At 30.8% G+C, this 12,038-nt stretch overlaps 3 long non-coding RNA genes across 13 annotated transcripts in view; all 3 read left to right on the top strand.

Annotated features, from left to right (window-relative positions):
• Positions 1-6,462, top strand: part of LOC111083504 — an 8,696-nt gene extending 2,234 nt beyond the window's left edge. For 2 of the 9 annotated variants that reach the window (XR_002609075.1, XR_002609070.1), the window contains 5 exons: positions 3,248-3,417; positions 3,654-3,786; positions 4,279-4,373; positions 4,895-5,105; positions 5,357-5,728. This is a non-coding gene — a long non-coding RNA (uncharacterized LOC111083504). Of the gene's footprint in view, positions 1-2,597; positions 2,658-3,247; positions 3,418-3,601; positions 3,787-4,278; positions 4,374-4,894; positions 5,106-5,356; positions 5,729-6,401 lie in introns of those variants that run through there. The other 7 variants (XR_002609078.1, XR_002609077.1, XR_002609074.1 and 4 more) reach the window with 7 other exon arrangements.
• On the top strand, positions 997-2,608 carry LOC111083505. Of its 2 annotated transcripts, none has more exons than XR_002609080.1 (3): positions 997-1,282; positions 1,534-1,694; positions 2,559-2,608. It is a non-coding gene; the product is annotated as an uncharacterized LOC111083505 (long non-coding RNA). The 2 variants fall into 2 exon arrangements; XR_002609079.1 differs by having other exon boundaries at positions 1,534-1,712; positions 2,559-2,596.
• A 435-nt stretch (positions 6,463-6,897) lies between the features above and the next one.
• LOC111083503 lies at positions 6,898-9,321 on the top strand. Of its 2 annotated transcripts, XR_002609069.1 has the most exons (3): positions 6,898-8,201; positions 8,738-8,878; positions 9,147-9,321. It is a non-coding gene; the product is annotated as an uncharacterized LOC111083503 (long non-coding RNA). The 2 variants fall into 2 exon arrangements; XR_002609068.1 differs by lacking the exon at positions 6,898-8,201 and having other exon boundaries at positions 8,399-8,878.
• Positions 9,322-12,038: the final 2,717 nt, after the last annotated feature.

Genomic DNA, 12,038 nt, shown 5'->3' with positions numbered 1-12,038 from the left:
CTGAACTGGAGCCGGAAGTTAAAGCAAAATATAGAAGAAATGGGAATGATTTCGCCTTGAAGGGTATCTGTATTTAAGTTGTTAAGGATTGACGATGTCAGTATAATGATGGCATTAAAAGTAAGGATACTAAAATTAGATATTTTAAATAGTGATTAATTAATCCCTTTTTTTCTGAAAGACAAAGAGTTCTTAGTAGCAGGTTCAATTTTTATTTAATTTTGAATTTGTTAACCGTTCATATATTATTCATTATCTCATTTAGTTAAGCTGTAAATATTTAGTTTTACTTGTAAACGTTTATTCACAATCTAGTTATTCACATCAATTTTAGTCATTAGACTGACACCAGTTTTCCATAACGGTGACTTGTAGATGTTAATGTTGTTAAAGAGTATGTAAATAATGGTCACATGATTTTAAATCTTTTGATCTAAATAGTCTATTGTAGCTTAGCTGGTCTTTGAACTGAACTTCCTCTAACCAGAGCCGGGAGGGTTGAGAAGCTAAAGATGTAATAACACTAAGCTTTTTCTTTCTAAGGTATGTGAACTTAAACTGGACAGGATTTGTGGTGTCCGTATAATGAGGTCCTTAAAAGTAAGGATACGAAAATTGGGAATTTATAAACGGAGATTAATGTAATCCCTTTCTTTTTCGAAAGGGGAAAGGAATGCGAGGTAACATATTCAATTTTTTATTTCGTTATGGTTTTGTTTTCAATTCGTTTATTATTCTTTCTATTGTTTAGTTAACCTATAAAACTTTAGTTTTACGTTTAAACACTACCTCACATTCTACTTAAGTACGTCATTTAAAGTTTCTAAATGTTGACTGACACCAGTTTCCTGTATCAGTAACTTGCAGATATTAATATTTCAAAATAGTTTATAAATAATGTTATTGTAAATATTAAAAATTGATATTAAGTTGTGTGACGAGAGATAGTAAGTGTTATTGGTTATTATTGACAACTTTATAAACTGTAGTTTTGTACATATTGTATTTTATAATTCCTTTTATTTATAGAAACATTAATCCTGATGTTTATGATATATTGTTCTTTGTTAGTAGAAAGTTCTGGCAATGGGAATATCCATAAACTAAATCTAAACTATACAATTAGTTTTATAAGTGATCAAAAAAGGACTTCTTGGAAACAACTACAAATACCCAACATCATCTGCAACCTTAGAAGAACGAACAGAACTATTTACATATATTAAACAGACAATATCCAAAGTTGAATTACATCGGAAGCTACAGCGAAAGGCTTACAACCGTTAGTATCTTTCGGACACAATTAAATAATAGTTAATTTACTAATGTTGTTATTAATAATATATTCATTATCTTCTGTGTTAAATTGTCTTATTCTAATATCAACGGACTGTCTAAACTTATTATTTATGTTACTCCATTTTTTATATTAAAAAAAATCTATTTAATGGTAAAACAATTTTACTTGTCTAAATTGAAGAAAATATAATTATTTCTATACCAGAAAATGCTCATCGTTCTATGTCGTTGCAGAAAAAAGTGGCGTCAGTAGACTTGAAGAGTGCCTTCCCCCCCCCCTCTCTCTCTCCAATGAGATGAATTTCTTTTGACGTGTCCAAATATCATCTTTCGACTTTACGAGTCATTTGTGTCATCTGCCCTACCTAGATGGTCTTCAAACTCAAGCACTCCCTGTATGGTGAACCATAGCAGTAAATTAAAGATTAACTTTTAGAGTTAAGAACATAAACAATTTGTCCTAGTATCTGTACTTAACTGTGGGGGGATTTATGTCAGTATAACGAATGCCTTAAAAATAAGGATACGAAAATTTGGAGTTTATAAGCAGTGATTTAATATTATCAAAATCTTCGTCTAAAGCGGAAGGAGTGTGAGATAGCATATTCTATTGTTATTTTGTTATGGATTTCTTTACCGTTCATTTATTATTCATTCTATCATTTAGTTAAGTTCTGGATTTTTATTTACCCTTAAACGCTAACTCACCTTCTAGCTAATCGCACTAATTATTAATTCACATGAATTATTAGACTGACATCAGTTTCCCCTATCGGTGACTTACAGATATTAATATAGCTAAATAGTATGTACAATATTTGTTTATTACAGATTAACTGGTCTTAGAACTGTAACTTCTTTAAGCTGAACTAGAACCGAAAGATAAAGTCGAATATATAAAAATGGTTTCATCCTTGTACTGTATCTGTATTTAAACTGTGAAGTATATCAGTATAAAGTTACAAGTAAGGACTTAATTTTAAACTGAATAATGTAATCACTTCTTCTAAAGGGGAAAGAGTGTGAAGTAGAAAGTTTAATTTTATTTCGTTTTGGATTTGTTTAGTTATTTCTCATTCTATCATTTAGTTAATGTGTGAATTTTTAGTTTGCATTTTTGTTATTCGCATCAATTTAAAATTTGAATTATGAGACCGACACTAGTTTATCATAGCGTTGACTTATAGATGTTAATGTTAGTAATGAGTATATAAATAATGATCACATTATTTCAAATCTCTTCATCTAATTAATTATAGCAACTTTGCTGGTCTTTGGACTTAACTTCCCGTAACCTGAATCTGAGCAGAAGGTAGAGAAGCTGAAGATCTGAGAAAACGACGCCTTTTCTTTGTAAGGTAGATGTATTTAAACTGGGCAGGATTCATGGTGTCAGTATAATGAGATCATTAAAAGTAAGGGTACTAAAACTGGTAATTTATAAGCAGTGATTAATGTGATCACTTCGGTTTTCAAACGGGAAAGGAATACGAGGTAGCAAATTCTACTTTGATTTCGTTATGGTTTTGTTTTCTCTTCATTTATTATTCTTTCTATTGTTTAGTTAACCTGTAACATTTGTTTTACGTTTAAACGCTATTTCGTGTTCTAATCAATTACGTCATTTAAAGTTTAAAAGTTATGAGACTGACACCAGTTTCCATTACCGGTGACTTGCAGATATTTGTGTTGCAAAATTTTTAATTTAATGTTTCGAATAAAGACTTTGTCATGATTTTCAATGACTTTTCTCACGTGAGATAGCGATGAAGTGATTTTCTTGTTATTTGATGTTTTAAGTTTTATACATATTTTTCTTTCGTTCCTTTTTCTATTTTAACATTTATATAACTTTTAAACTGTTATTGATTGCATATTGTTTATTCGTGTTAGTGGAAAGTTTTGGCTCATTCTTACACTGTATGCAAGCTATTTGATATTTTATAAGGGGTCCAAAGGTCTTTTTGGAAACAAAATATCCACCATTACCTGGAACCGTAGATGAACGAACAGAAATATCTAAAAATGTTATACAGAAGGCAATATCCAACGTTGAAAAACATTGGAAGATACAGCGAGAAGCTTAAACCCGTTAGTATCTTTCGGACAAAATTAAAAGTAGGTAACTCGCTACTATAGTTAAGAATACATCAAATGTTCTTAAGTGAATCTTACTGAACTTATTTCAAAGATTGAATGAACAATTCAAAGTTAAAACTTGTGTTTCTCCATTTTTATATTAATTAGGTTATATTGTGTTAACAGGACAATTTTACGTTTCTAGAATGAATATTTTCTGTAGTGAAAATTCTGTCGACACGAGAGGAAATAGTCACCGTCCTATGTCATTACAGAAAATTTCAATGGCGCGAGAAGGCTTTCAGATTGCGCCCTCCCTTCCATCAAACTAAAGTACTTATTCTTGTATGTCCACATCTCGTCCTTCGACGTAACGTACTGATGAGTCATTCATGTCCTCTGCTTAACGTAAGTAGTCTTTGAACTCCAACACTTCCTTTCCTGCTCTGGTTCACTTTACAGTAGAGAAGATGAAGATTCGTTAACATGAATTATTTCTTTTTGTAAGGTATCTGTACTGAAACTGTAAAGGATTCTTGGTGTCTGTATAATGAGGGTCTTAAAAGTAACGATACGAAAATTGGGAATTTAGGAGTGATTAAATGTACTCACTTCGGTTTTCGAAAGGAGTGTGAGGTAGCAAACTATTTTATTTTGTTATGGTTTTGTTTAGTTAACTTATTCTTTCTATCGTTTAGTTTATCTGTCAATTTTTACTTTACACTTAAACGCTAACTCACTTCCTAGCTAATCGCATTAACTTTTAGATTTTACGAGTTATCAGACTGACACCAGTTTCCCATATCGGTGACGTACATATATTTAACATTGATAAATAGTATGTAAATAATAATTACATGAATTAATCTGTTGTTCTAACTAGTCACTTAATTATTGCAGGTCAGCTTGTCTTTGAACTCGAGGACGTACCGTAACCTGAGCCGGAAGGTAGACAATGTGAAGAAGGAAGAATAGGAACAAATTTTCATTGTAAGGTATATGTACTTAAACTGGGCAGGATTCATGATGTCAGTATAACAAGATCATTAAAACTAAGGATACGTAAATTGGGAATTTACTGATTAATGAAATCACTTTTTTCGATGGAGGAAGGAATGTGAGGTAGCAAATTATATTTTTATTTCGTTATGGTTTTGTTTTCAGTTCGTTTATTCTTTCTATTGTTTAGTTATCTAACAAAAATGTTTAGTTTTACGTTTAAATACTACCTCGCATTCCACTTAACTACGTCATTTAAATCTTCTAAAAGTTATGAGACTGACACCAAGTTTCCTGTATCGATAACTTGCAGATATTAATGTTTCAAAATGGTATGTAAGTAATGTTAATATCAATTTTTAATATTTACAATCAATTGTGTGACGAGAGATAGTGAGTGTTATTTGTTATTATTGACAACTTTATAAACTGTAGTTTTGTACATATTGTATATTCTAATTCCTTTTATTTATAGAAACATTAATCCTGATGTTTATGGTATATTGTTCTTTGTTAGTAGAACGTTCTGGCAATGGGAATATCCATAAACTAAATCTAAACTATACAATTAGTTTTATAATTGGTCAAAAAAGGACTTCTTGGAAACAACTACAAATACCCAACATCATCTGCAACCTTAGAAGAACGAACAGAACTATTTACACATATTAAACAGACAATATCCATAGTTGAATTACATCGGAAGCTACAGCGAGAGGCTTACAACCGTTAGTATCTTTCGTACACAATTAAATAATAGTTAATTTACTAATGCTGTTATTAAGAATATATTCATTATCTTCTGTATTAAATTGTTTTATTTTAAAACTTATTCTAAGATGTAATAGACTGTCTAAACTTAATGTTTGTTACTCTATTTTAGAGAAATAAAATTGTTCTACCATTAAATTGATTTTAATATAAAAAAAAAAATGAAGAAAATATTTTCTCGAGATGATTATTCTATTTTCTATTCCAGAAAATGCTCGTCGTTCTATGTCGTTGCAGAAAATGAAGTTGCGACAGAGGGCTTGGAGAGTGCCTCGTCCCCTCTCTAATAAGAGAATTTGTTTCGATGTGTCCACATCTCATCCTTCGACTTAACGAATCATCTGCTCAACTAAGATTGTCTTCGAAGTCAAGCACTCCCTGTAAGGGGAACTAAAGCAGGAAACTAAGATTAATCTGAAGAGTTAAGAACATAAACAACTTGTCCTAGTATCTGTACTTAACTGTGGGGGGATTTATAATGTCAGTATAACGATTGCCTTAAAAGTAAGAATACTAAAATTGGGAATTTATAAGCAGTGATTTAATATTACATTCTTTGTCTAAAGCAGAAGGAGTGTGAGATAGCATATTCTTTTGTTATTTTGTTATGGATTTCTTTACCGTTCATTTATTATTCATTCTATCGTTTAGTTAAGCTCTGAATTTTTATTTATTCTTAAACGCTAACTCACCTTCTAGCTAATCGCACCAATTTTTAATTTATATGAATTATGAGACTGACATCAGTTTCCCTTTATCAGTGACGTACAGATATTAATATTGGTAAAGAGTATGTATATCATTTGGTATTTAATTATTACAGATTAACCGATCTTAGAACTCTATCTTTCGGTTCTAGTACAGGTTAACGAAGTTAAAGTCGAATATATAAGAAAATGGTTTCATCCTTGAACTGTATCCGTATTTAAAGTGTAAAGGAAGTCAGTATAATGTTATAAGTAAGGACTTAATTTTAAACTGATTAATGTAATCACTTCTTCTAAAGGGGAAAGAGTGTGAAGTAGAAAGTTTCATTTTATTTCGTTTTGGATTTGTTTAATTATTATTCATTCTATCATCATTTAGTTAATCTGTAAATTTCTAGTTTGCATTTTAGTTATTCACATCAATTTAAAATTTTAACTATGAGACCGACACCAGTTTCTTATAGCGGTGATTTATAGATGTTAATGTTAGTAATAAGTATATAAATAATCACATTATTTCAAATCTCTTCATCTAATTAATTATAGCAACTTAGCTGATCTTTGGACTTAACTTCCCGTAACCTGAATTTGAGCAGAAGGTAGAGAAGCTGAAGATCAGACAACACTACGCTTATTCTTTGTAAGGTATATGTATTTAAGCTGGGCGGGATTCATGGTGTCAGTATAATGAGATCATTAATAGTAAAGGAACTAAAATTGGGAATTTATAAGCAGTGATTAATGTGATCACTTCGATTTTCGAACGGGGGAGGAATACGAGGTAGCAAATTCTACTTTTATTTCGTTATGGTTTTGTTTTCTGTTTATTTATTATTATTTCTATTGTTTAGTTAACCTGTATCATTTGTTTTACATTTAAACGCTACTTCGCATTCTAATCAGTTACGTCATTTAAAGTTTATAAAAGTTATGAGACTGACACCAGTTTCCATTACCGGTTACTTGCAGATATTTGTGTTGCAAAATTTTTTTAATTTAATGTTTTGAATAAAGACTTTGTCATGAGTTTCAATGACGTTTTTCACATGAGATAGTGATCAAATGTTGTTGTTATTCGATGTTTTTTATACAAGTCTTTTTTCCCGTTCCTTTTTCCATTTGTTTATATAAACATTAAAAGTGTTATTGATGGCATATTTTTTTTTCGTGTTGGCGAAAAGTTCTCGCCACTAGCTCATCCATTCACTGTATGCAGGCTATTTGATAGTTTACGAGAATTCAAAGGACTTTTTGGAAACAAAATATCGAACATTATCTGCGACCGTAGATGAACGAACAGATCTACCTAGAAATATTATACAGAAGGCAATATCCAACGTTGAAAAAACATCGGAAGCTACAGCGAGAAGCTTAAACCAGTTAGTCTATTTCGGACAAAATTAAAAGTAGGTAACTCGCTACTATCGTTAAGAATACATCAAATATGTTCTGGACTGAATCCCACTGAACTTTAAGATTGAATGAACAATTCAAAGTTAGAACTTGTGTTTCTCCATTTTTATATAAATTAGGTTATATAGTGTTAACAGGACAATTTTACGTTTCTAAAATGAATATTTTCTCAAATGAAAATTCTGTCGACACGAAAGGAAATAGTCATCGTCCTATGTCATTACAGAAAATCTCACTGGCGCAAGAAGGTTTTCAGATTGCGCCCTCCCCTACATCAAAATAAAGGACTTATTCTGGTGTGTCCACATCTCATCCTTCGACGTAACGTACTGATGAGTCATTTATGCCCTCTGTTTAACGTAATTGGTCTTTGAACTCGAACACATCCTGTAAAGTGAACCAGAGCAGGAAAGTAGAGAAGATTCATGAATTATTTCTTTTTGTAAGGTATCTGTACTGAAACTGTAAAGGATTCTCGGTGTCGGTGTAATGAGGCCGTTAAAAGTAAAAATACGAAAATTGGGAATTTAGGAGTGATTAATGTACTCACTTCGGTTTTCGAAAGGAGTGTGAGGTAGCAAACTATTTTATTTTGTTATGATTTTGTTTAGTTAACTTATTCTTTCTATCGTTTAGTTTATCTGTCAATTTTAGTTTACACTTAAACGCTAACTCACTTCCTAGCTAATCGCATTAACTTTTAGATTCTACGAGTTATCAGACTGACACCAGTTTCCCATATCGGTGACGTACAGATGTTTAACATTGGTAAATATTATGTAAATAATGATTACATGAATTAATTTGTTGTTCTAACTAGTCACTTAATTATTGCAGCTTTAGCTTGTCTTTGAACTCGAAGACGTCCCGTAACCTGAGCTGGAAGATAGACAATGTGAAGAAGGAGGAATAGGAACGAATTTTCATTGTAAGGTATATGTACTTAAACTAGGCAGGATTCATGATGTCAGTATAACGAGGTCGTTAAAAGTAATAATAAGAAAATTTGGAATTTATAAACGGTGATTAATGTAATCACTTTCTTTTTTCGAAAGAACAAGGAATGTGAGGTAGCAAATTCTATTTTTATTTCGTTATGGTTTTGTTTTCAGTTCATTTAGCATTCATTCTATCGTTTAGTTAACCTGTGCAATTTGTTTTACGTTTAAACGCTACCTCGCATTCTATTTAATTATAACATTTTTAAGTTTGTAAGAGTTATGAGACTGACATCAGTTTTCCTTATCGGTGACTTTATGTTGCAAAAGTGCGTAAATGTTAATAACATTTTTTTTATGTTTTAAATAAACTGTCATGAGCTTCAATAACTTGGCGCACCAAAGATGGTGGGAAGTGTTTTTCGATATTTTAAGTTTTGTACATAGTTTTTAGAAAAACGTTCAGAAGAAGAAAAATTGTTGTGTATAAAAAATATTAATCCCGATATTGATGGTTTATTCTTTTGTTAGTAGGAAACAATTTCAACTGTTTGATAGTTTAAGGTATCAAAGAAGGACCTCTTGGAAACAACTAACACAATACCCAACTGTTGATGAACGAACAGAACTCTCTAAAGATGTTTTACACAAAGCAATATCCAACATTGAAAAGTAAGTCTCTCTCTTGTCACAATTAAAAATGGTTACCTTACTACTCCTGTTATTAAAAATAATATATTTTCTGCATTAAATACTTTCACTCAAACTTATTCTAATACGGTAAAACTTTAGAAATTACTATTACTTTAGAAGTTTTCATATAAATTAAAAAGATTACCTCATGGTAATCAAAATATGGTTTTACATGTCTAAAATAAATATGTACACTTTCTCCATTGGACATTAATTTCGATACCTGAATAAATGCTGATCATTCTAGGCAGTTGCAGAAAATGAATGCGAACAGAAATATTAGATATTTTTCCACAACCCAGAAGACTCTGTTCTTGTGTCTCCACCTCTCATCCTTTGTATCCAGTTTAACTTCCGTGTCTTCTGCTCAACGTAGTTGGTCTTCGAACTCAAAGTTCTTGAAAGGTGAACCAGAATACGAAGCTAGAGAAGATCAATTTGAAGACTCAAGAACATGAACGATTTTTCCTTGTAAGGTATCTGTACTGAAACTCTAAAGGATTCATGATGTCGGTGTAAAAGAAAAAAAATACAAAAATTAGGAATTTTGATTTATTAATAATATCAGAGTGGAAGGAGTGTGAGATGGCAAATTCTCTTTTTATTTCGTTATGGTTTTGTTTACACTTTATTATTCCTTCTATCGTTTAGTTGAACTGTACAATTTTATTTTACATTTAAACGCTAACTCACCTTCCAGTCAATCACAACAATTTATTTCAAATAAATTATGACTGACATCAGTTTTATCTGTACCTCACCGATAAGGACTCTATAAACAGATAATGCTATCGTAACCTCATGAGGTTACAAGCCATATACAAAAATAAGGGTGTGTGACGTTTATGCAAATACGATGATTAATTATATGTAAATTAATGTTTAACGATTAATTAATTAATGAGATGTAACATTCAATATGCTCGACGTATAGCAGTAAGTGAAAAGTTCAGACAGGGTTAGTCTACAAAAATGTGCAAAATATAGCTAGTGTGAATCATTATAAAATATATTTTTGCACCAAAATAAGCTGAACGTTCAATATATTTCAAATTTAACTTACTTGAACAAGAATGTTTTGTATGTTACTCAACAGTCTGTAGAAAAACTAATATATTTATTATTTATCTTTAAATAAGGATACAGAAAGCCAAATCACAAATGTTGAGAAAGAGAATGTCATTAATGTAGTAGGTTATGTACTTCTTCTGTTTCTGACTGACTACTTTCAGTTTTGGATGTGGAACTCGTATTTGTATACAACGTAAGTTTTAAACATCTACGTCGCCAAGATGTATGTTTAGTGCAAATTCTTCATGTAATCCTTTAAACCCAAAGAAATAACGGTGTTGTCCATAATCTTAAATTGGGTTGTTCTCCTAACTTCTCTGACAGGCAAATCCTGCTTGCTAACAACTCTAACTTTGATATTTAGTAATAACACAAACTAAAACATGAATATATTATATAATAGTTTATTTCCGAGGTTAAATTAACCTTCATAAAAGTCTGGTTATGTGTTAGTCGGTGTATAACTTCTACTCCGTTAAAGCTACAAATTGAGCGTTTCAATACTTAATAACAAATCTGCAACAATTGGATAAGAGATTACTAAACGAAAACGTAGGAAACTTTCTTGAATTATGGAAACTGAATCTCTGAGGATCAATGAAGAACCAATAGTAGGGTGTTTTTATACAGATTATAAAGTATTCTCCGGAAAACGTATACAAGCGTTATCATAACATAAGAAGTATCGGCTAGGGGTAACTACAGTTAGTTTCATAATTCATTCAAACATAAAATTGACGTGATTGAAGTAGTAGAATTTACGCTTAAATGTTGTAATATAAAAATTCAGTTTAACTAAAATCAAGTGGTGCCTAACCTATAGGAATGAGTCAAGTTCACACAGGTTTAGTCTACAAGTATGCAGTAAATATAGCTAATTACAATCATTATAGAATATACTTTACAACCAAATTAAGATGAATCTTCACTATACTTTAAGTTTAATTTAACGAAGAAGAGATTGTTTATCTCACTTACTCATTAAAAACGAATACATCTTATTCTTTCACTTTAAATAAGGAAACAAAAACCTAAATGTACAATCATGAAACTCGTTCTATAATTGGGATTATATAAAGAATCTATTTTACGTTTCCAAGTTACTTTGTTTTTGATGTAGAACTTTTGTATATAACAAGTTTTAAACTACAACTATGCAAGTCACGAAGATCTATACATAGTGCAACTTCTTCGCTTTAAGTTAACTTTCTAAAAAGTCTGGTATGTATCAGTTAATATAATATTGTGTATAATTTTAGTCAATTAAAGCCACGAACCGAACGTTATAACTATTAACAAAACTTACAATATTGGACAAGGGACTCCGATTTTACATCTTTTGTTTAGGTGTTAAAGACTAAAAGTGAAAATGAATAGTAAAGGGTCAACAAAGTACGATTTATAAAAGTAGCGCGGAGTCATATTGCTTTGCGTTCGGATGTTCACGTAATTCAAGAAATTTTTCGTTTAGCATAGATTGAGGATATATAAAAAAGAAACTGGAAAGAGTACAGTGTGGCCGACACTCTACTCTGGGAAAGAACAGCTTTACAGGCTATGGTAAAGCTTGCCTACAGTTTTCCCCTCTTTAGCCGCGTCCCCGGGAACGTGGCCAAGGGAATATGAAAGGACGTAAATGATGACTTGAATTTGTAATCTTGTCGTGAGCTTCTATAATTTGCATAACTGTTGTTTAATCCATGTTTTAATTTTGTAGTGTGTATTGTTCTTTGATGTTAACATTTCTGGCCAGACACATTAACTGTATTCGAATGATACGAAAGTTTACATATTTTTAATATGTATGGTAGTTAAGTTAAATTTCGCCTTTGTCTGTTTTCAGTGCCCTCTATTTAAACAAGAAAGAACTTTTAAATAAAATATATTCAAAAATAAGCCTGTTAAATGGAAAAAAAAAAACGCACTTTTATAACGATATACTTATTTGGAGTAAAATACATTTAAATTTCTATAATTCTTAGATTAACAAAAAGTAAACAAAGGATGATCTCTATTAGACATTATAGATTTCAGTTAAACTTGGAGGTATAGCAAAAAAAAATATCTT

This window comes from Limulus polyphemus, unplaced genomic scaffold, assembly GCF_000517525.1.
Source record: "Limulus polyphemus unplaced genomic scaffold, Limulus_polyphemus-2.1.2 Scaffold9871, whole genome shotgun sequence".
Taxonomy (NCBI): domain Eukaryota; kingdom Metazoa; phylum Arthropoda; class Merostomata; order Xiphosura; family Limulidae; genus Limulus; species Limulus polyphemus.
The sequence above is the reverse complement of the archived record's forward strand: the minus strand, read 5'-3'. Positions and strand labels throughout refer to the sequence as shown.